A 20,691-nucleotide genomic window follows, 5' to 3' on the forward strand; every position below is an offset into this window, starting at 1 on the left:
TTCACCATCTTAGCTGTAGAGGGCAGTGTCACTGGCCCTCATGTGGGATCCGAACCGGGGCCCTGCTGCTCAGAGCTGGCGTCCCAAGCCAGCTCTTAACCAATGTGCCACTCGGACAGCCACTTTTAAGTTCCTTTGTAACTAGTTATGCCTTTAAAATTAAACTGAAATATTTCGAGCACTCTGAAAAAGAGAAAATAAATGATCAGACATCTCTGTACTTATTTAAGAACCTAGATATATATTTAACTCAAGAAAAACATATTTTGGAAGGCCAGGTTTGAACTCTGTTTTAAAACAAACAAACAGCAACAATAAAGTACCTTTACGAGTTGTTGAAAAAAGCATGGTGATACAGAATAAGAAGTAGCAGGCTTGGAACTCCAGGTCAAAATTCCTCTTGTTACATATTTCCTCTTATAGGTTCAGTTTTCTCATCTATAAAATAAGGAAAATATATACAGTGCAGGTTTTGCAGTAAAAAATGAGACAAGGCTAATGTATGCAATGAACTTGTGAACTCCCTACGTACAATATGAATTCAATAAATGATAGCTATTAGAAAAGAGAATCCAAGCCTAGTATGCAGAATAAAATTCTTTGGGATTTAATGTCTCTTTGCTGTCCTATAGGAAGTAGGTCACCAAATAACTTTTCCTTTGCTGAAAAGCAGATGGGTTCACAATAAATCTGCAGTGCATCGAACACCCTAAGACAACTCTCTAGGAAAGGGAGGCTTTTGCCCTCCTTTGCAAGGTTAGTCTCTTTTCATTTTTTTCCACAAATTTCTCCCCACCCACCACCCACTTTTCCTTTGTATCTTTAGTTACTTCACAGCTTTCCTTTACAGCGTTTGTTTTATTCCTTCTTTCCACCCATGCAAGAAAGATAAGCTTATTTGGTGATATTTCTCATTCACTAAAGAAAGTGCTAAGTCAAACAGCTACAGGTTTTGAAGAGGTGACACTCCTCCTATCAGGAGAGCCAATGGCTAATAGTCATCACGGTAACTTTAAGTACAGATCATTATTATTATTATTGAGCTTATAGAACCTTGGCTGTTTGCCCAGCATGTCCTTGCTAACTCAGGGTCACAAAAAAAGAGTAATTTTCTGCCACAGCTCAATAAGACATGGGATGTGCATGATTAATACGGCCTTCGCATTTGGAATCCTGAAATAATGGCCCTCCAAATTAAATTAAAAATGGGCTAGATTGCTTTTCAGTCAGAAGAATTGCCATTCCCCTGTACCTTTCTTCTTGCTCCCCTCCAAAGTCTTTATTGATTTCATTGTTGCCGGATCTGATAACATCAGTCCTATTGTTTTGGAGGAATTTAAGATGCTTACAAAGACTAACGAATTAACAGAGGGAGGTTGGAGAAACAAAGAAAATGAGGTGATTTAAACACACACACACACACACACACACACACACACACACTCATAACAGAGGTTGCTTCTGTGGTACACTTTCTTTAATAAAACCAGAGCAGGGTTTTTTGTTCAGTAGTAACTTTCTGGGTAAATGTGTTCAGTCAGGACATAGGACCACTGGCCCTTGGACGACTCAAGTTCATTTGCCCCAGAGCCACCACGGTGCCCACACAGACCATTCTGATAATTAAATTCCCAGAAAACCTATTCTGAATCACCCAATAATTGACTAAATTTGTATTTGGATGCCATCGCTGATGAGAATAAAGCACCACGCGCTAATGCTTTCAGTTTCACCATGGTTTTATTACCTTGTTGGACCACCAGGGACCTGGTACATCCCAGGGGGAATACTTTTCAATTTAATTAACCTGCAGACATTTAGCTTAAAGAGTCGTAAATGTAGACAAATACTCCCCTTTCCCTTATTTGTTTCTTATGGAGAATTACAACTCCTAATAACATAATAATAGAAATCCAAACTAAAACTACACAGCCAGGGAGGTGATTAGACAAGGAGGCAGGTGGAGACTGAAGCTGCACAGGGCTAGCTGGGTCGTCTGTGCACTAGATATGGTGAACTAGGGGACTCCTTTGCTTTAAAAGTACTAACTCTGAGACAGAGAAGAAGGAATGAGCTACTCTCATAGGTAGGATTTCGGGAGCTTCAGGAAATGGACCCTGCTCTGCACAGCCTCCTTCTTAAAAAGCACACTGAGCCTTTAACCAGACACAAAGCCATTGTTTCTATTGTTACATAAAAGGCTTGGAATGTGAGGTCTCCCTGGTAAGGCAGGGGATGATGTAAGCTCTTAACAATGAGAGGCAAATGACTGATGTCACATCCTCTCCTGAGAGTTGATTTTGATGATGAAAAGAGGGGAGAAAAGCCTGGACTTGGAAGAGGGATGGGGTCCAGGGTTTGTCAAACTTCACGCTTTTACCTAGGGCTATTTTGTTGGTGAAATATCATCCCTTCATTATCTGAAAGGAAGGCTACTGGTACGTGGGTATATAGTAAGCATTTACTAGATGCCAGGTTCTCAGAGAGGTGCTTTCCCACACAGTAGCTCTCATAATTATCACAGCACTGCTGCAAAATAGGATTCTTAATCCTCTTTTGCCGGAGAAGAAATTGAGGCTGATACGCATAAATTAATTTATCCAGGATCACCTGGCTGCTAAATGGGAGAGCAAGGATTGGAATCAAGGCCAGCCTGATTCCAAAACCCATAGACTTTGTACTCCCACCGTGATAGCTCCTAACAAAGCTAGATCTAAAGCTTGGGGATAATTTTTTTCCCCTAAAATACAAACCAAGTCAAAATTTTGCTATTAACCTTGGAATATTTTGGTGAAAAGAATCAGAAGAATTAAGTCCATTTTACAGCTGAGATTGAAAAAGAATACACGGGGACCAACCAAAATTTCTACTGCAAAGCAGAAAGTAATTAGGATTCAGTGTTCCGATGTTATACCCAATTGCCTATTTGACCTCTCCTTTTGGGTCTCCCTTAGGTACTTCAACTCAATCTGTGCAAAACTGGGCCCATCATCATCTATCAGCCCATTACCCATACCCATTTCCTGCCCTAACCTATTCCCTCTGACATTTTCTTTCTTGATTACTGGACACCATCATTCATCTTCAGTGCCTTAAGACAGGAATCTAAAAGTCCTGTATTTTCCCCTCTACTGTGTTTCCTTATTCTGTCTTCCAATTCTAATCAAGCCAATTGAGTAGGCCTTCCAGATTTCTCTTAAATCAGTTTCCCCTTTCCTTTTTCCTTGTATCCATCTTGAATGTCAACTCCTTGGTTCACGCCCCAGTGATCTATTGTCTGTGTTAATGCTATAATCTCCTAAATGAATTGGCCCCATTGCATCCTACACTCAACAAGCTCCCCCAGTCATAATCAAACTGATGACAGATTGTTTTTTCTAAAACCCAAAGCCTGGTACATAGAAAATGCTGAATAAATGAAACAATGACAAAAAAAATAAACAATAACAAATCTACTCTCAAATACAAATGCTAGAATAGCAACAAATCAGCTAGAAAAAATACAACCTGTTTGCACTTCCTTGATTTGAGATAAGATATACACACAGTGAGATATAAATCTTAAGTGTAAAGTTCAATCAGTTTTGCCAAAATATGCACCTCTGTAAACAGCACCTCAAGCAAAATATAGAACATTTCCTTCATACTGGAAATTTCCTTCATGCCCTTCCCTGGTGATTAATGTTACTGAGCATTTTTTCACATGCTTATTTGTCAACCATATATCTACTTTTGTGAAATGTCTGTTTGTGTTTTTTGTCCATTTTTAAATTTTGTTGTTTGTAAATGTGGATTTATAAGAGATTTTTATAAATACGGATGAGAACTTTGTAAGATACAACAAATGTGAATATATTTTCCCAGACTTGCCTTTTTTTAAAAAAAGATTTTTGTTAAAATATAGCTAACATACAATATTATATTAGTTTCAGGTATACACATAGTTATTCAACATTTTTATACCTAAAGAAGTGATCATCGTGAGAAGTCCTGCAACCAGCTTACACAGTAGCATGCTATCATGTAGTACTGACTATATTCCCCATGCTGTGCTTTACATCCCCATGACTTATTTGTTTTATACCTGGAAATTTGAACCTCTTATTCCACTTCTCCTTTTCCCCCCTTTTAAAAATTTTCAATTACAGTTGACATTCAATATTATTTTATATTAATTTCAGGTGTACAGCATAGTTGTTAGACATTTGTATAATTTAAGAAATGATCCTTCTGATTAGTCTAGTAACCACCTGGCACAATACATAGTTATTGCCGTATTATTCACTATATTCTCTGTGCTTTACTTTACATTCCCATGACTATTTTGTAACTACTAGTTTGTACTTCTTAATCTCTCCCCACTTTTCACTCACCCCTAATCCTCCTCCCATCTGGCAACCACCAAAATGTTCTTTGTATCTAAGAATTTGTTTCTGTTTTGTTTGTTTATTTTGCTCTTTAGATTCCACATATAAGTGAAATCACACTGCATCTGTCTTTCTCTGTCTGACACTCCACTCAGCACAGTACCTTCCAGGTCCATCCATGCTGCCACAGATGGCAAGAACCGATTCCCTTCCATGGCTGAGCAATATTCTATTATATATATATATTTGTACCACCTCCTCTCTATCCATTCTTCCATCGATGGACACCCAGGCTGTCTCCACATCTTGGCCATTGTAAATGATGCTGCATGAACATATGGATGCACATGTCCCCTCGAAGTAGCATTTGGATTTCTTCAGATAAATACCCTGGAATGGGATTACTAGGTCCTTCTTTGTCTCTTGTTACAGCTTTTGTTTTAAAGTCTATTTTGTCTGATATAAGTATTGCTACTCCAGCTTTTTTTGTTTTTTCCATTTCCATTTTCATGAAATATCTTTTTCCATCCCTTTACTTTCCATCTGTGTGTGTCTTTCATTCTAAAATGAGTCTTTTGTAGGCAGCATATATATAGGGTGTATTTTTTTCTTATCCATTCAGCTCTCCTACGTCTTTTGAGTGAAACATTTATCCTTTTACACTGAAAGTAATTGTTGATAGATATGTAGCTATTGCCATTTCATTATTCACAATTTTGATCTTTTCTTTTCTTCATCTTAAATCAGTCCAAGATCCTTTGGTGATGATGAACTCCTTTAGTTTTTTCTTGTCTGGGAAACTCTTTATCTGTCCTTTGATTCCAAATGATAGCTTTGCTGGGTAAAGGAATCTTGGCTGTAGGTCCTTGCTTTTCATCATGTTGAATATTTTGTGCCATGTGCCAATCCCTTCTGGCCTGCAAAGTTTCTGTTTAGAAATCAGCTGACAATCTCACAGGAACTCCCTTATAAGTTACTAACTGCTTTTCTCTTGCTGCTTTTAGAATTCTCTCTTTGTCTTTAACCTTTGTCATTTTAATTATAATGTGTCTAAGTGTGGGTCTATTTGGGTTCATCTTGTTTGGGACTCTCTGTGCTTCCTGGACTTGTAAGTCTATTTCCTTGTCCAGGTTAGGAAAGTTTTCAGTCATTATTTCTTCAAATAGGTTCTCAATCCCTTGCTTTCTCTCTTCTCCTTCTGGTACCCCTATGATGTGAATGTTGTTATGCTTCATGTTGTCCCAGAGGTCTCTTAAACTATCCTCATTTTTTAAAAATTCTTGTTTCCTTTTGCTGTTCTGATCACATGTTTCCTAGTATCTCGTCTTCTAAATCATTGATTCTATCCTCTGTTTCATCTACTCTGTTTGTGATTCCTTCTAATGCATTCTTCATTTCAGTTATTGTATTCTTCACTTCTGACTGGTTCTTTTTTATGGTTTCTCCCCGTATATCATTTTTAATGCTTTCTATTTCATTGTTGAAGTCCTCACTAAGTTCCTTGAGCATCCTTATAACCATTGTTTTGAACTCTGTATCTGGTAGTTTGCTTGCCTCCATTTTTTTTAGTTCTTTTTCTGGAGTTTTAAAATTTCAGACATATTTCTTTGTTTCCTCATTTTGGCTGCTTCTCTGTTTGTTTCTACTCTATTAGGTAGATCTCCTATGTCTCTCAATCTTGGCTGGATGGCATTATATAGTAGGTGCCCTGTCTAGTCCTGGCACAGTTTCCTTGATCACCTTCTCTGGGTGCTCCAGGAGTGTCCCTTGTGTGGGTTGTCTGTGTCCTCCTGTTATAGTTGAGCCTTTATTGCTATTGGCATGTCAGTGGGTAAAATTGACTCTCACACTGGTTGGCTATGGGATTTGGCCATGTCCACAGCTTATGGGTTGCTGTGTGGGGGGGTTTACCCCATTGTGTGAGATTTGCCAGGTTCTGGTGCCTGCTGAGACTGCCCTTTGTGTTTGCCACTTGTGGGGCTAATTGGGTGGTGCTCTGCTGTGGTCTGAAGCCAACCTCCAAGTATGTTGGTTCTGGAGCCCCTTGGGAGGGGCTCTGGTACGGGTCCAGGTTACCCACTGCCTGTGACTGGCAGGGGACTAGTTGGTAGGAGCTACAAAGCAATCCACAGTTGTTCACTGCCTGTGCTGGACCTGGAGGCATGTGGGAGAGGCCATGCTGCAAACTGAGGACAGCTGACACCAATACTGAGCCTGGGGTAGCTCCACAAAATCCAGGATAACCTGAAGCCTGCTGCCACCTGCTGGGTTCCTTATGGTTCACACCCTTATAAAGCCTCGTGCAGTACATGAGTTGGGTGAGGCACGATCTCAGGGAGTCACTAGAGTGGGAAAAGTTGTGGTCAACAGGTTAATGTAGACTCTGGTTTTGTGCCAGCACTGAGCCTGGAGCTACTTAACAAAAGTCTCAGACAGAGCACACTGAGGCCAGCTGCTGCCTGCCTGGGTACTGCAGACTTCGATAGTTTTTTTTAAAAAAAAGAGCAATGGGAGTGGGGCTGGCTGCTCTTGGAGTAAGTGCTTCTGGTGTTGTGCAAATTGAGTGGGGCGGGTTCTCAGAGAGTCAGCAGGGTGGAGCAGTGGAGCTCACCAGGCCAATCAGATTCAGATTTGGCCTTTGCAGGGAGGGCTCAAAACAGGTAAAATGGCATCAGCCTGCCAGCTGCAGGGGAGAAGGACCCCACATAGGAAAAATGGTGCTGTCCTCCAGTCCTCACCCGAGTCACACACCCCAGTCTGCCCCCCATATGTCTCCAACTCCCCCTGAGTTACCGTCCCTCCACCAGAGCCTAAGGTGAGTGCCTACGAGTAAGAGAGTCTGTGCACGGGCCTTTTAAGAGAACAGCTGGGTTTTCTGCATCCTTCTGTCCCACTCAGATGATTAGAATACCACTGTTTTTTGCAGTCAGATGTTGTGAGGGTTCTTCTTTCCAGCACCAGTACCCTGGGCTGAGGAGGCTGGTGTGGAGCTGGGGTCTCTCACTCCTCCAGGGGAAAAAAAAATCCATGGCCCAGATATCCCTCCCAGCTCTCAGCCACTAAGAGAGGTTCGGGACAAGCCCATTTCTGGTCTCCACCCTTCCTACCAGTTTCTATGTGGCTGCTTCTTTATATCCTTAGTTATAAAACTTCTCTTCAGCCAGACTTGAGATGGTTCTCCAGGTTGATTGTTCTATAATTTTGTTATAATTTTAATGTGCTCATGGAAGGAAGATGGCACAGTGTTTATCTACTCCATCACCTTGGATCTCACAAATTCACAGACTTACCTTTTCACTTACTTAATTTCAGTGTTTAAGGAGGGGGAAATTTTGAATTTTAATGAAGTCCATCTGATCTTCTTTTTTTCTTTTATGGTTAGTGTTTTTTGTGTCTTGTCTAAAGTCTTTGCCAACATGAGGATTCAGTGATACTCCTGTTTTTCTCCTAGAAATTTGCAATTGTAGCTGTTATGTTTAGGTCCAGAAGCCATTTAAAATTAATTTTGTGTGTTGTGAGAGGTAGGAGGGGGTCACAGTTTTGTTGTTGCTGTTTGTTTTTATTTTCTCAAGTGCATATCCAGCATCATTTTTTGAAAATATTTCCTTTCCCTATTGAATTGCCTTGGTCTTTCTCACTTCCTCCCTCCCCCTACATGCACACACATACACCATTCTGCAAATTCTGATTACTACTGAGTCTTCTAAAGTGGCTAAGACTTTGACTCCAATGGTATTTTAAATTTTTTCATGAGTTTCCAACAATTAAAAATTTGAGAAGTTTGACATTCAAATCCAGAGTTTCTACTTCTATTTAAAAATGGAAAGATCAGGTAACACTCAATGACCATGGCAACAGTAGCCTGGAGCAGAGTAATGGCTGTTTTCTTTAGAGAGAATATGTGCCTTTCTTGAAAATCAGCTTACTTTACATGTGTCTATTTCTGGATTCTGTTGCATTCTAATCTCCTAATACCAATTCCACACTGTTGATTAATGTAGTTTTATAGGAAGCTTTAAAACTGGTAGTGCAAGTACACCAACTTTCTCAAAATTGTTTTGGCTAGTCTGCCCTTTGGATTTTCCTGTAAATTAAAAAAAAAAATTCTATCAATTTTCACAAAGAAAAGCCAGTTGAGATTTTGATTGAGATTGTGTAGAATCTTTAGATGTGTTTGAGGAGAATTGACATCTTAACAATAGTGATTTTTCCAATCCATGAGCAATGGTATATTTCTCTATTTCTTTAGGTTTTATTTATTTTCTCATAGATGTAGGTCTTGTACATCTTTCATTAAATTTATTCTTATTCATTTGATGCTTTAGATACTATTTGAAATATTGTTTTTTTAATTTCATTTCCAATTGTTTACTAGCATGTAGAATATATTTACAATGTTCTACATAATAATCATGTAAATATATGAATAAACTTAATTTTGTTTTTTCCTTTTCAATCTTTATGCCCTTTATTTCTTTTTCTTTCTCTTAACCTTTTTGTTGTGATGGTTGGATATATCTGAATGAATATATCAAAATTTTTATACATAAAAAATAATGTCATTTATATACAAAAACAGCTAAAATTATTATTAAATTCATAAAATAGTCAAAAAATCAACTTTTTGTTTTTTTGTGGATTTCTGACACATATTGAAAAAAAAAACAAGGCTTGACATCAATTAGCACAGCGAAAGAGTTAAGACTCCCAGTGCAATTTGAGAACTGATGCAATTTGCATGCTCCCAATTTTAGAGAGAAGAAATTCAAGGATTCACCACTGAACATGATGTTAGCTTCAGGCTTTTTGTAGATGCAGATGTAGATCAGGCTAAGAGAGTTCTCTTATAAAGTTTTTATCATGAATGAGTGCTGAATTATGTCAAATATTTTCCTGCCTCTATTAAAATGATCACACAATTATTCTCTCTTTTTTACCTGTTAATGTGTTTAATTATGTTGAATGATTTTTAAAATATTAAACCAGATTCATGTTTCTGTGATAAACCTCACTTGGTCATGATGTATTATTCTTTTTCAATTGCTAATATTTTATTAAGCATTTTTATATCCATGCTCATCAGAGATATTGGTCTGTAATTATCTTTACTTGTAAAGTCTTAGTCAGAGTTCCACATCAGGGATATATTGCTATCATAAAATGTGTTGAGGGGTCTTTGCTCCTATATTTCTCTCCATTGCCTTAGAAGCACATCTTTATAATTTTTTTGGTTTGCTTTTTGTTGCTCTAAGGCAGTGATTCTCAAACCATCTAAAGAATCTGTTAAAACAAAAATTGGTGGGCCTTTTCCCCAGAGTTCCTGATTCAGTAAATCTCAGCAGAGACCAATAGTTTGCATTTTAAAAAAATTCTTAGGTGATGCTTATATGGTTAGTCTGCACACTGAAATTTGAGGATCACTTTTCTAGGGGTTAAAACATCCATCTTTAATTTATCATAATTTACTTAGAGTTACTATTGTACTACTTTACACAAAATGGGTGAAAGTTTCAACACTAAAATTATGTTTAATCACTATCTGTTGTGCTTTTGTCATACTTTACATGTACCTAAATAATAACAAAATACAATTTTATTATTTTTTATTTAAAGAGTGAATTTTCTTCAGCAAAATTAAGAGAGGAAAAACATATTTTTTATATTTAATCCCATATTTTCCATTTTAGGTTCTCTTCATTCCTTTTAGTAGGTGCAAATTTCTAACTGGTATTATTTCATATAGTTTGAGAAATTTCCTTTAGCATGTCTTGTAGTGCCCACATGCTGGAATTCTCACAACTTTCATTTATCTGAAAATGTCTTCATTTCACCCTCATTTTTAAAGAATATTTTCACTAAATATACATTTCTAGTAGAGAGTTGTTGCTGTTGTTGTTTTTACCACTTTAAAAATGTCATTTCATTGTCTTTTTACATCAATTTTTTTCTGGTGAGAAATCATCCTTTTTCACATTATTCTCTTGAATGTAAGATATCACCTTGTTTCTTCTGGCTACTTTTAAGACTTTCTCTTTATCTTTGGTTTACAGTAGTTTGTTGTGATGTGCCTATATGATCTTTTTAATTTTTTTTGTTGCGTTTGTCAAGCTACTTGGATTTATAAATCAATATTTTTCTCGAAATTGAGGAAACTTTTGGCATTAATTTTTCATATATTTATCTGCCCCGTTCTCTCTTGTTTTATATCTCCAATTACACATATGTTAGACTGTGTGACATTGTCCTATAAATCAATAAATCTTTGTTCATTTTTTACCCTCTGTGTTTAGACTGGATAATTTCTCTTGATCTGTCTTCATATCCATTAACTCTTTCTTTTGTAGTTTCCAATATACTGTTAAGCCTACCCAGTGAATTTTTTGTTTTAGAATATGTACTTTCCAGTTCTAGGATTTTATTTATTCTTTTTATAGCTTCCATTTCTCTGTTGAGATTTCCCATTTTTTCATTTCTGATCACCTTTGCTTTTAATATATTTAAACATATTTATAATGTTTTTTGAACATACTTATAATAGCTGCTTTCATGTTCTTATCTGTCTTTTTGAGATTATCTAGGGATGTTTCCTTTTATTGCTTTTGTTCCTTGTTATGGGTCATATCATTCCACTTCTTCCCATATTTCTTCATTTTGTATTGTATGATGGACCTTGTGAATGCTTTGTTATAGAGACCTGAATTATGTCATCTTCTTTTAAAGAATGTTGAGTTTTGTTCTGGGAGGCAGTTAAATAACTAGAGGATCTTTGAGGTTCTGTTTTATTCCTTTTTAAGAACAGGAATGTTTTAGTTTTGACCTTAATCTTCTGGTGTGGCCCTTACTCTAGAATATGCTTGATCCTTACTCCTGAACTGTGTGGCCTTTTAGAGTTCTCAAGCGCATGCCCAAGGTGCTCACCAGAGAGGCCTCTCCATTCTGGATGCACCAGATCTTCGATGTTTCCTAGCTTCGCACAACGTCTTATTTCTCCATCCAGCTGTCAGCTGTGCAGCTGCTGCTCTCTACCAGACTTTGTTGAGTCTTGCTCTGCAAAGCCTCAGCCCAGCCTTCAGCTAAGGACATAAGGTGAATCCCCACACAGACTTTGGAACACCCCCCCTTTGGGTGCTCCCTCTTTTCTAGTACCTTGCCCTAAAAATTTCAAGTACTCTTGCAGTCTGAAATCTCTGCCTCTTCAAGCCAGCAAAACTGCCACTCCACTTGGGCTCCAGTTTTCTACATTGTGGCAGGAAAGCCACAGGTTTTCACCTTGCATGTTTCTTTCCTCTCAGAGATCACAACTCTTCACTGCCTATTGTTTAATGCTTGAAAACAGATACCTTGTATACTTTCACCATCTTTATAACTTGTTTATGATAGGAGGGCAAATCTCCATAAAGGAGTACCAGTTACTCCCTTATGGTTGAGAGAAGAAGTTTGAAAGTTGTTTGTATTCTTAGTAAAGATTTTGTGACTAGCCACAAATCTGTTTGGCAAAAACAATGCAGTAGAAACTGAAGTCTTTCTCACTTCCTCCCTCCCCCCATATGCACACACATACACCATTCTGCAAATTCTGATTACTACTGAGTCTTCTAAAGTGGCTAAGACTTTGACTCCAATGAGTTTCCAACAATTAAAAATTTGAGAAGTTTGACATTCAAATCCAGAGTTTCTACTTCTATTTAAAAATGGAAAGATCAGGTAACACTCAATGACCATAGGGCTGTTTTCTTTAGAGAGAATATGTGTTTTCTGGTCTTGCAGAGTTCCAAGCCAGTCCTTTTCACTCAGTTATGTTGTCTGCCTGAGCCTGGTAACTATTTATATATGTGATCCTGGCATGCGAGCAGATAATCTTACACTAAGTAGCATGCCCACAATATTCAACGTGATACCACTTTCCTCACGATAGCTTTAGTCCATGAATACACCCGTTTTCAGAAGCTCCTTCTGAAGATGTAAATATCTCATTAGAAAGAGGGTGAGAGTGAGAACAAGAGAGAGAAAAGACGGAAAGAAGAAACAAAGGAAGGAAGGAAGGAAGAAAGAAAGAAGGAAAGAAAGAAAGAAAGAAAGAAAGAAAGAAAGAAAGAAAGAAAGAAAGAAAGAAAGAAAGAAAGAAAGAGCAGAGATATGGAATGGAGTTAAATTTGGCTACCATACCCTGGTCTTCACGCAGGTAGAAATTCATCAGTAAGTGGTAAGGGGCCAGCCATGCTGTCTGCTCCCATTCTGATTCCAAAGGTTAAGATGTGTTTATGCCTTTCAGCCAACAAACCTCTCTCTTGCTTAAAAGCTTCTCAAATATTACTTTCCTGGAAATTCAATTTGGCCCTGCTCTGAATTTTTATACCCACAGTTTTGCTTGAAAACTTAAAAAAATGAAAAACCCTAATTGTTTTGCTTATGCAATAGGAAAATGATATTTATGTATTATAATCAAAACGTTTTTTTCTTGAGTGTGTGTGTCTGTGTGTGTGTTAAGGGATAATAATATTAACCTGTTTGGATACTTGCTATGTACTAGGCATTCTGCTAAGCATTGTATATGAAAGATGAAAGTTTATCTTCAACAATAATCCTGTGAGGTAGGAATGAATGTTCTTGTTTGACAGATGAGAAAGGGAGGCACAGAGAGGTTAAATACTTTGCCTAAGATCAAATGGCAAGTAAGTAGTGAAGTTGGAATTTGAAATCTCTGGATTGAAAATGAAATATCTGAACCAAATGCTAACCAGGCTGTGTTCTTTGGCTCCTCGAGTATGATGATTATGAGCAAGAAAGTCAAAGTCGTGCTGCAGATTCACCCGCCACCAGTCCTCAGGTTGCACAACCCACAGGGTGCTTTTATACCTAGAGTTAGGTTGCATGGCGGCTCTGCTGACATAAATACTCATTCTGAAAAGGAGCCCCTCAAAATGCATGCCTCTTTCGAGTATAAGTCAGCAACCATGTGGAATGAACCACAAAATGACACAATGGAATGTGAACATCACATAAGAAGTAAATTATTACTCCCTCGTGCTCTGCACTGACTTTACAGCTCTTCCCTATGCATTGATGTCACAGCTCTTAGACTCATAAAAAAGGAAGGACAGGGTCTTAAAGAAAACCCCTTCCAGGGTTCTCAGGGCCAAAAAATCCCTGGAAGGCCTTGGCTGAGGAGACCAGGTAGACCTTGAGGATTGTTCCCTCTTCTCACTCAGAGTCATAAAACATAAAAGCTGGAAGGAGACCAGGTAGATATTTTTCTCCAGATTTTGGTTGCCCCATTTATGAGACAAGAGACCTGAGGAGGACACACGGATAGGCAGTACCTCACTTGTTTCAGTACTTTGGCATGGTGCTTGCAGCTTGACACTCTTTCATATGTAATGTCTTATTGTCATAGAATGTAAAAAATGGGCTTGTGGAAATGAACTGATTATCCTAAGTTTGCATATCTACTAAGTTCAGAGGTAGCACCTAGGACCTCTGCATTATCAGTCATTTTTTCTACTGGATGTGCAACCATCATATAAAACATCTCTAAACTTAAAGAGAGACATCAGTATGGGGAGCCAATTTTGAGTAGTGGCCAGAGCTGGGATAGTCTATCCCTACACAAATATAGGCTGACTAGCTGTATGACTATGGCCAGCCACTCAACTTCTCTCAGCTGTCTTTTTCTCATCTGCAAAATAACAATAATAATAGCTTTCTCATGAAACTAATGTAAAGATGACATGGTTATTCCTACATCACATAGAGTGGTTTTCATGTAGTAAATGTTCAAGAAATGTTAGAGCTTGTTCTCCTCAATATCCTCTGTCAACACTCAAAATATTCAAGAGCAGCTAGAACAAAGGATCTGTATAATTGGTTAGGAATAATCAAGATATCCACAGAAATAGCTAACCAAGACTGCAGTATGGCCTCTGATCAGTCTTCTCCATGAAGAAGCCTCCACAGTTAGTTACTCCCCTCTTTTTGTGACTTTTCAGGTATTCCTGTTGGCATGTAGTAAGGCAGAGTATGGCTTTTTAGCCTTTCCCAAGCCTCCCTATTGAAATCCTTCAGATAAAACTCTGTCTCTGCTAACTTTGATATGCTCATATAGTATGTGTATGGGTTTTAAAGAGAGAATATTTGAAAAGAATATAGGCTATAAGATAGGCCCATCTTCTGAGGCTATAGACTTTAGTACATCCTTATGTCTATTGCTCTCAGGTTTTCCAATAGAACTAGCAAACAATACGTAGTCATGGGATGTGGAGTACAGCAGAGGCAATAGAGTCGATAGAGTTGTAATAGATATATATGGTGCCAGAAGGGCAATAGATTGGGAGAGGGAGGTTATCACTTTTTGAGGGGTGAAGTGTCTAACTATTACATTGTTTTGTACACCTGAAACTAAAAAAAAGAAACCCCAACTATAAAAAAAAAAAGAAATGGGAAACAGTTCTGAGAGGTTGAGTTGTACATGTCAATGATCAATCATAGACTCTAGTTAAGAAAAAGGATAGCTTTTATGGATTCGTGACCACAGAAATGATCATAAGTGAAAGTATTTAGTAAACTGCCAAGAATATAATAAATTATAACCAGATTTTGTAGCAGAAGACCTTTCAGTGTGTCTGCCCAGCCCCCATTTCACCACCCTTCTAAGAACTGTTCACCAAAACAAATGGGTGGGCTTTTGTAACTACATTTATGGGTACTGATGGACACTTCTTTTACTGGTCATAGTTGATTGGATCAGAGATGAAGAGTGGACCCAATGTGGGCCAATGAGATTTTCTCCTAGGAACTTGGATCTAGGGCGCCAATCAATTAGTTGGAAGCCTTGATGCCAGGAGGTGATTTGCTTCTACGACTGAGCCCATAGTGTTCCACCATCTGCAAAAGGAGCTGGTGTGAAGAGAGAAAAAAATAGAATGGGCACTTGGAAAGAAGTAGAGGCAAGTGATCCCCCAGTCATAGAAAGATTGGCAATAGCTCCCTTGTTTCTTATGGATTGTTCAGTCCCTGTTTCCTTTTTTCCCCAGAGCCTAAGGGTTGTTGAGTTCTATGAGATACACCTAGGTCCTTCCAACAAATTCTTGTTTTGACACGTGTGAGTCTGTTTGTTACTTGTATTAAAAACCTCCATATTGAGGCAGTGTCTGTAATGATCAAGTGGTCAAGGTTATTATTCAGCCACTCTGTATAGGCAGTGTCTTATGGGGAAGGATGAGTTTCTCATGTAGCAATCCTAGGGAGCAGGGCATCTGCCAGGATATAGCTATAACAGTCTCTTTGTTCAAATTCACCTGCCCCGTAGTTCTATTTTCCCTTCCGTGTATATGCATTCTCCCCAACTAAACTGGAAGCTCTTCTAGGGAGATAACTCTCCTTATTCATCTTTTCATTCCCTGTAGCACCTGGACTGTGATGCTATTGAATTTGCTGATGGTGTTTATGTAAAGAGAAAAAGAAAAAAAACCTTTCTGCTTCAATAATTTTCTATTTGGGCAAAATTCCTCTTGCTTTGATTTAGGAAATAATCGCATCTTTCTTTTTATTCTTTTTTTCCTGTCTTTTTGTTGTTGTTGTTGTTGTTGTTGTTGTTGTTGTTGTAACCAGTCCCTCATCTCAGCTTTGTGTCAATGAGGAGATAGGTTTATTTAGTCAGTAATTTCCACTGCAGAAAATCTTGGGCCCAGATTGCCCTGCAAAAGCAATATGTTCTGTTTTATTTTTATATTACATTATATTTATTTTAATTTCATTCTCCATCTGGTCAAAGATAGCATTAGGCACCATAGATAAAGAAAAGGAAAAAGAGATATCTAACCATGATAATAACTGGGATTATTACTTTAAAAAATCATTCAGGGGTACTATAGTCTCCGGGCATAAGGCAAAAGACAATAGCCCTTATATTAGCGAGTTCTAGAAAGATTCTGGAGAGGAAGTGAGAGGAAGAAAAAAAGGACTAAATCAGAACTCCTGGGGTCCCCTGCATGGCCCAGAGAGGTCTCTTGCACCCAGCCCACACCTGGGACCAGTTCTAGGATGGCGTGGGCCATGGTGTAGAATGATGATACATGTAACCCCTAAGCTATCTTGAGCACTCTTACTATTTCCAAAGTAGATTCAGCAGGTTAATGCACAGTTTCAATTACATGTTTTATTAATAAACTTTAGAACAGACAGATCCACATGGGAGAGGTCATTTTCTTCCCGTTTCAGGAGATGCTTCTGCTAAACTCTACTAGCAATTGGAGGTCTCCCAAATGAAGCTGATATGTCAATGATTTAGTATACCAGAAGTCAAATCCTAAAATTGGATGCCTGCAGTGGATGGCTAGGCACTCAGCTTTAAAGTTAGGATGCTGTATGAGGGGTTATCAGGGATGCTTAATTCTCTATTCTTGCTTTTAAATCTGAACAAATCATGGGACTAAAGGGGAGGGTTTACACGTGAAAGTTTGCCAAAGATGAGTGGGTGGTGACATTCCCTGACTATAATCCATTCTTCCTCCCACTCCTCACAGGCTATCACTTAGGACAGTTTATGTTTCAGAAAACAAAAACCCATTTGAAACTGGCTTAAACAAATAATGGAATTTGTTCACATACTGACAGGTTCGCGGGTATATGGCTTCCTATGTGGTTTGATGCAGAGATTCAACATAGTCTCAGGGGTTCCATTGATTCAAAAGCCTTTTTTCCACCTTTAAAGTCAGATCTTTTCTTCAGGCTTGTCCCAGGCTCAGATTCCAGAAATGATTTTACAGCTCCAAACATCGCATCCTTTCCCCATGCCAGTCAGAAAAAGAGAAAGCTTCTTTCGTAGTCTTTCATAAAAGCAAGGAAGCATTTTTCTCTAAAACCCTAAGGGAAAGTCTCCTTGCATTTTATTGGCCCAAATTGGGTCATGTACTTATCTCTAAGGCAATCCTTGTACCCGGAAGGGGCGGATGGGCTTTGCAGATTGGTCGAAGCTTATCAGGGCTCACCCCTGGAACAGAGAGTGGGATCACTTCCCCTGGGAGTAGGGCTTTTCCCCAACGGAAATCTGGGACGCTATCATCATGGAAAAGGAGGAAATGGATACAGGCAGCAAAATCCCAGGTACCTACTACAATATTCGAAGCCATAATAAGTACCACTGTCTACCTCTTGTCCTTCATAGGCCCCTTTCATGTGACAGTTACTACCCTTGATGCCAATTTCAACATATTTTGCAGAATAATGAAAAGCAAATACAATAATAAAATGCAGAAAAAGACAACTGGTATTCATCAGGTATGGGATTTTGTGTTCTCTGAGGTCTGATAGGAATTATCCTTGAAAGAGCATGCTAGAAAAAGGAAGATGGATTTAATAATTAGAATCGAAGAAGGCTGTCATCCTACACACAGTTGGTGACCCCCCACCACCACCACCCCATCCCTCTTACCAGTCTCAGGGGCCTTTCCCCAGCTGCTGTCAACGTTGGCTGCTAACAGCTTAGTCATCCTGTTCTCCAGAGAACTTACTGTTGGCTGATGAGAGCGACCTTGCACAGGAAGTTAACCCTGTCTTCCTCACTGCCCCCAGCCAATCGCTGACCGATGGAATACAAACATCCCACCCCCTTTCCTAAAGCTAAGACAAAGCTGCGGTGCAGTTTGTCTCCTGAGCCCTCTGCCTCTGCCCAAGGTTTAGACGTTAGCTGAGACCACCTCCTTGCTCAGCCCATTCCCCTTCCTCCCTATTCCCTCCCTCCCTATGGCTTCTTCCTAAAGAGCATCCCCTCAGTAAATTACACCACCCAAATCTCTGTCTTGGGCTCTTGTCCTAGAGAACCTGACTTAAAACAGAGGCCACTTCGTATAGAATAGGAAAAGTGAAGCACAAACTGACAAACAAATGGGAGTTAGGAGTCTGGGCTCAAGGTTGGTTTGGGGAACTAATGGGTTACAAGAGTTGGAAGGTACTTAAACTATTAGAACTTTGCTGTTTCCAAATAATAGAACACACCCCCTCAAGTGACTTAACTGTAAAAGGGAGGATGTTTTACACAGAATTGGGTGCCACAGAGGACCTAAGGGCTGCAGGCAAGCCTCAGTAGAAGCACATTCACATCTCTGCACCTGTTTCACTGTTTTCTCCTCTGCTTCCCAGGCCACATGAGGGAGAAAGACAGTCATGCCAGAGCTCTGAATATTTCTCTCTTGTATCCAGGAGTCTGGATTGGACTCCAGTGTCCCAATGTTTTATTACAAGATTGGACCACTTGTATCATGTAAGCCCTGGACCAATCAATCAGAGCCAGAGAACAAAGGTTTGGGGTGGATGTAGCATTATACAAACATGCCTTGGAAGCCTTCCCTGTGACTACATGAAAGAGAAGAGACAGTTCTCCAAGAAAGGCCACTGGTTGGATAACATGATGGGTGGCCACGATACTAACGAAAGTGACGTGCCCAGAGAGTGTCATTCCATGAACTCCACCACGCTGAAGGTGATTTCTAGCTCTGTTCTAGTCACAATAGTTACTGATGATGGAGGTGGTGTACTGATTGGATTCAGGGGATACTTCAAGCTAGGAGAAATAGCTAATATGTTAGTTGACAAAATAGGGATATGGAAGGAGTTTGGTAGACTTAAATAGTATTCAAAACAATAAGGTTATAGGTAGTGGGTTAAATAAAGAAACTTTAATTAGGTTAATAATTTAGTTTATAATAATAGGGAGAAACCTCATTTGACAATGGTTAGTAAAAAAAGAAAGAACCTAGGAATTTTGGTTGACAGTGAGCTTGTTGTAGCAGGACTTGGCTTTTAACAAAGTTTTCGCCACCTTAGGCCACATTTAACTGAATGTTTCCATGTCAGAGTAGATGCCAGAGGCATGGGAGAAGGTAGATTCTGCTGCACTTGCACTTGTCAGACCAGAGGTTTCCAGTTCTAGACTCCATACTTTAAGGCCTTAGAAACCTGAGCTCAGGAAGTACAGGAAAGCATATTTATTTAGCAACTACTACTTACTAGATGCAACAGACAGAGGGCTTTTAAAATACATTTCCCAGGTTAGATAGGTTATCTGGAAATACAATCTTATAAGAAATGGAATCAAGAGTGTTTTGACCAAGGAGAGAAGACCTCTAGAAGTAATGGGATAACTGGGTTCAGATATTCAATAAGTTGTCATGTGAGAGATGAAATGGGGCTAGTTTTTGCCATTCAAGAGAGTAATAGAAGTATATAAAGTTTTGAGTTGAGAGAGGCAATGGCAGATTTGTGCTGAGTAAGAAGGAGCTGGCTATTGATTAGGGATGTACTATGTCAGTTAATAGGTTTTCTTCCCAAGAGCCTCCACAGTCCTTGCAAGTGTCCAAGAAGAAACTGAAGGTTAACAATGAGATTACTAGCTACCATTTGTTGAATACAGTCGTCCCTCTGGATCTGCAGGGAATTGGTTCCATGATCCTCCTCGGATACCAAAACCCACAGATGCTCAAGTACCTCATATAAAATGGTATAGCATTTGTATATAACCTACGCACATCCTCCCGTATACATTAAATCATCTCTAGATTACCTATAATACCTAATACAATGCTCATGCTATGTAAATACTTGTTATACTGTCTTGTTTAGGAACTGACAGGAAAAAAGTCTGTACCTGCTCAGTACAGATGCAGCCATCATAGGTCTAACTACATAGGGTTAGGGTTAGGGTTTGTTTTTTTACTGGGTTGTATGTTTTTTTATAGAGTTCCATTCCTAAACTACTAGAGTTTGGACCAGATGATTTTAGATGTTGTTCCTAGTCCTGTGCATTTAAGCTTAAAAAACAACAGAAGAAAATGCTTATTGCAGATCTGGCAGCTGACTCAATGCAAATGTTACTTTCAACAGGAACCACATAAAAACCTGGGTTGGTAACATGCTCATGTAAAATATGTCTCAATATCTTTCCCACCAATCTTCCTGTACTGGCCTGTGAAACTTGTCTCATGCTAACATCCAGATATTGAAAAACTGCAGGCTTGCACATCCTGGAATGGTGTGATGTGGGTTTTCCTTGTGAACCCAACTCTATACTTCTCTCTCTGATGGAGGAGAAAGAACATTGCCCCACATGCTTGCCGAATTTGAATGAGGTGCTTTTTGGGTTTGTACCACTTCTGCACAATGGAGACACCTTTTTTGGTGAATAACTTGTATAATCCTGGCAACACTTCCTGTATCTTCCTGGCTGATATTTACAAGTTTAAATATGGCTAATGATATAACATTTCTGCCAGATGGTCAGCAGAAACCACACATGGATTCAGATATTTGAGCATCAGACAAATGCTTGATT

At 38.9% G+C, this 20,691-nt stretch overlaps 1 long non-coding RNA gene across 1 annotated transcript; it reads right to left on the reverse strand.

Annotated features, from left to right (window-relative positions):
* Positions 1–51: 51 nt before the first annotated feature.
* On the reverse strand, positions 52–17,871 carry LOC109388325 (uncharacterized). Its single transcript, XR_002125188.1, has 3 exons — positions 17,797–17,871; positions 324–438; positions 52–183 (listed from the first exon to the last, which is right to left on the reverse strand). It is a non-coding gene; the product is annotated as an uncharacterized LOC109388325 (long non-coding RNA).
* Positions 17,872–20,691: the final 2,820 nt, after the last annotated feature.

The sequence above is a fragment of the Hipposideros armiger genome, unplaced genomic scaffold (genome assembly GCF_001890085.2).
Source record: "Hipposideros armiger isolate ML-2016 unplaced genomic scaffold, ASM189008v1 scaffold_190, whole genome shotgun sequence".
In the NCBI taxonomy this organism is placed as follows: domain Eukaryota; kingdom Metazoa; phylum Chordata; class Mammalia; order Chiroptera; family Hipposideridae; genus Hipposideros; species Hipposideros armiger.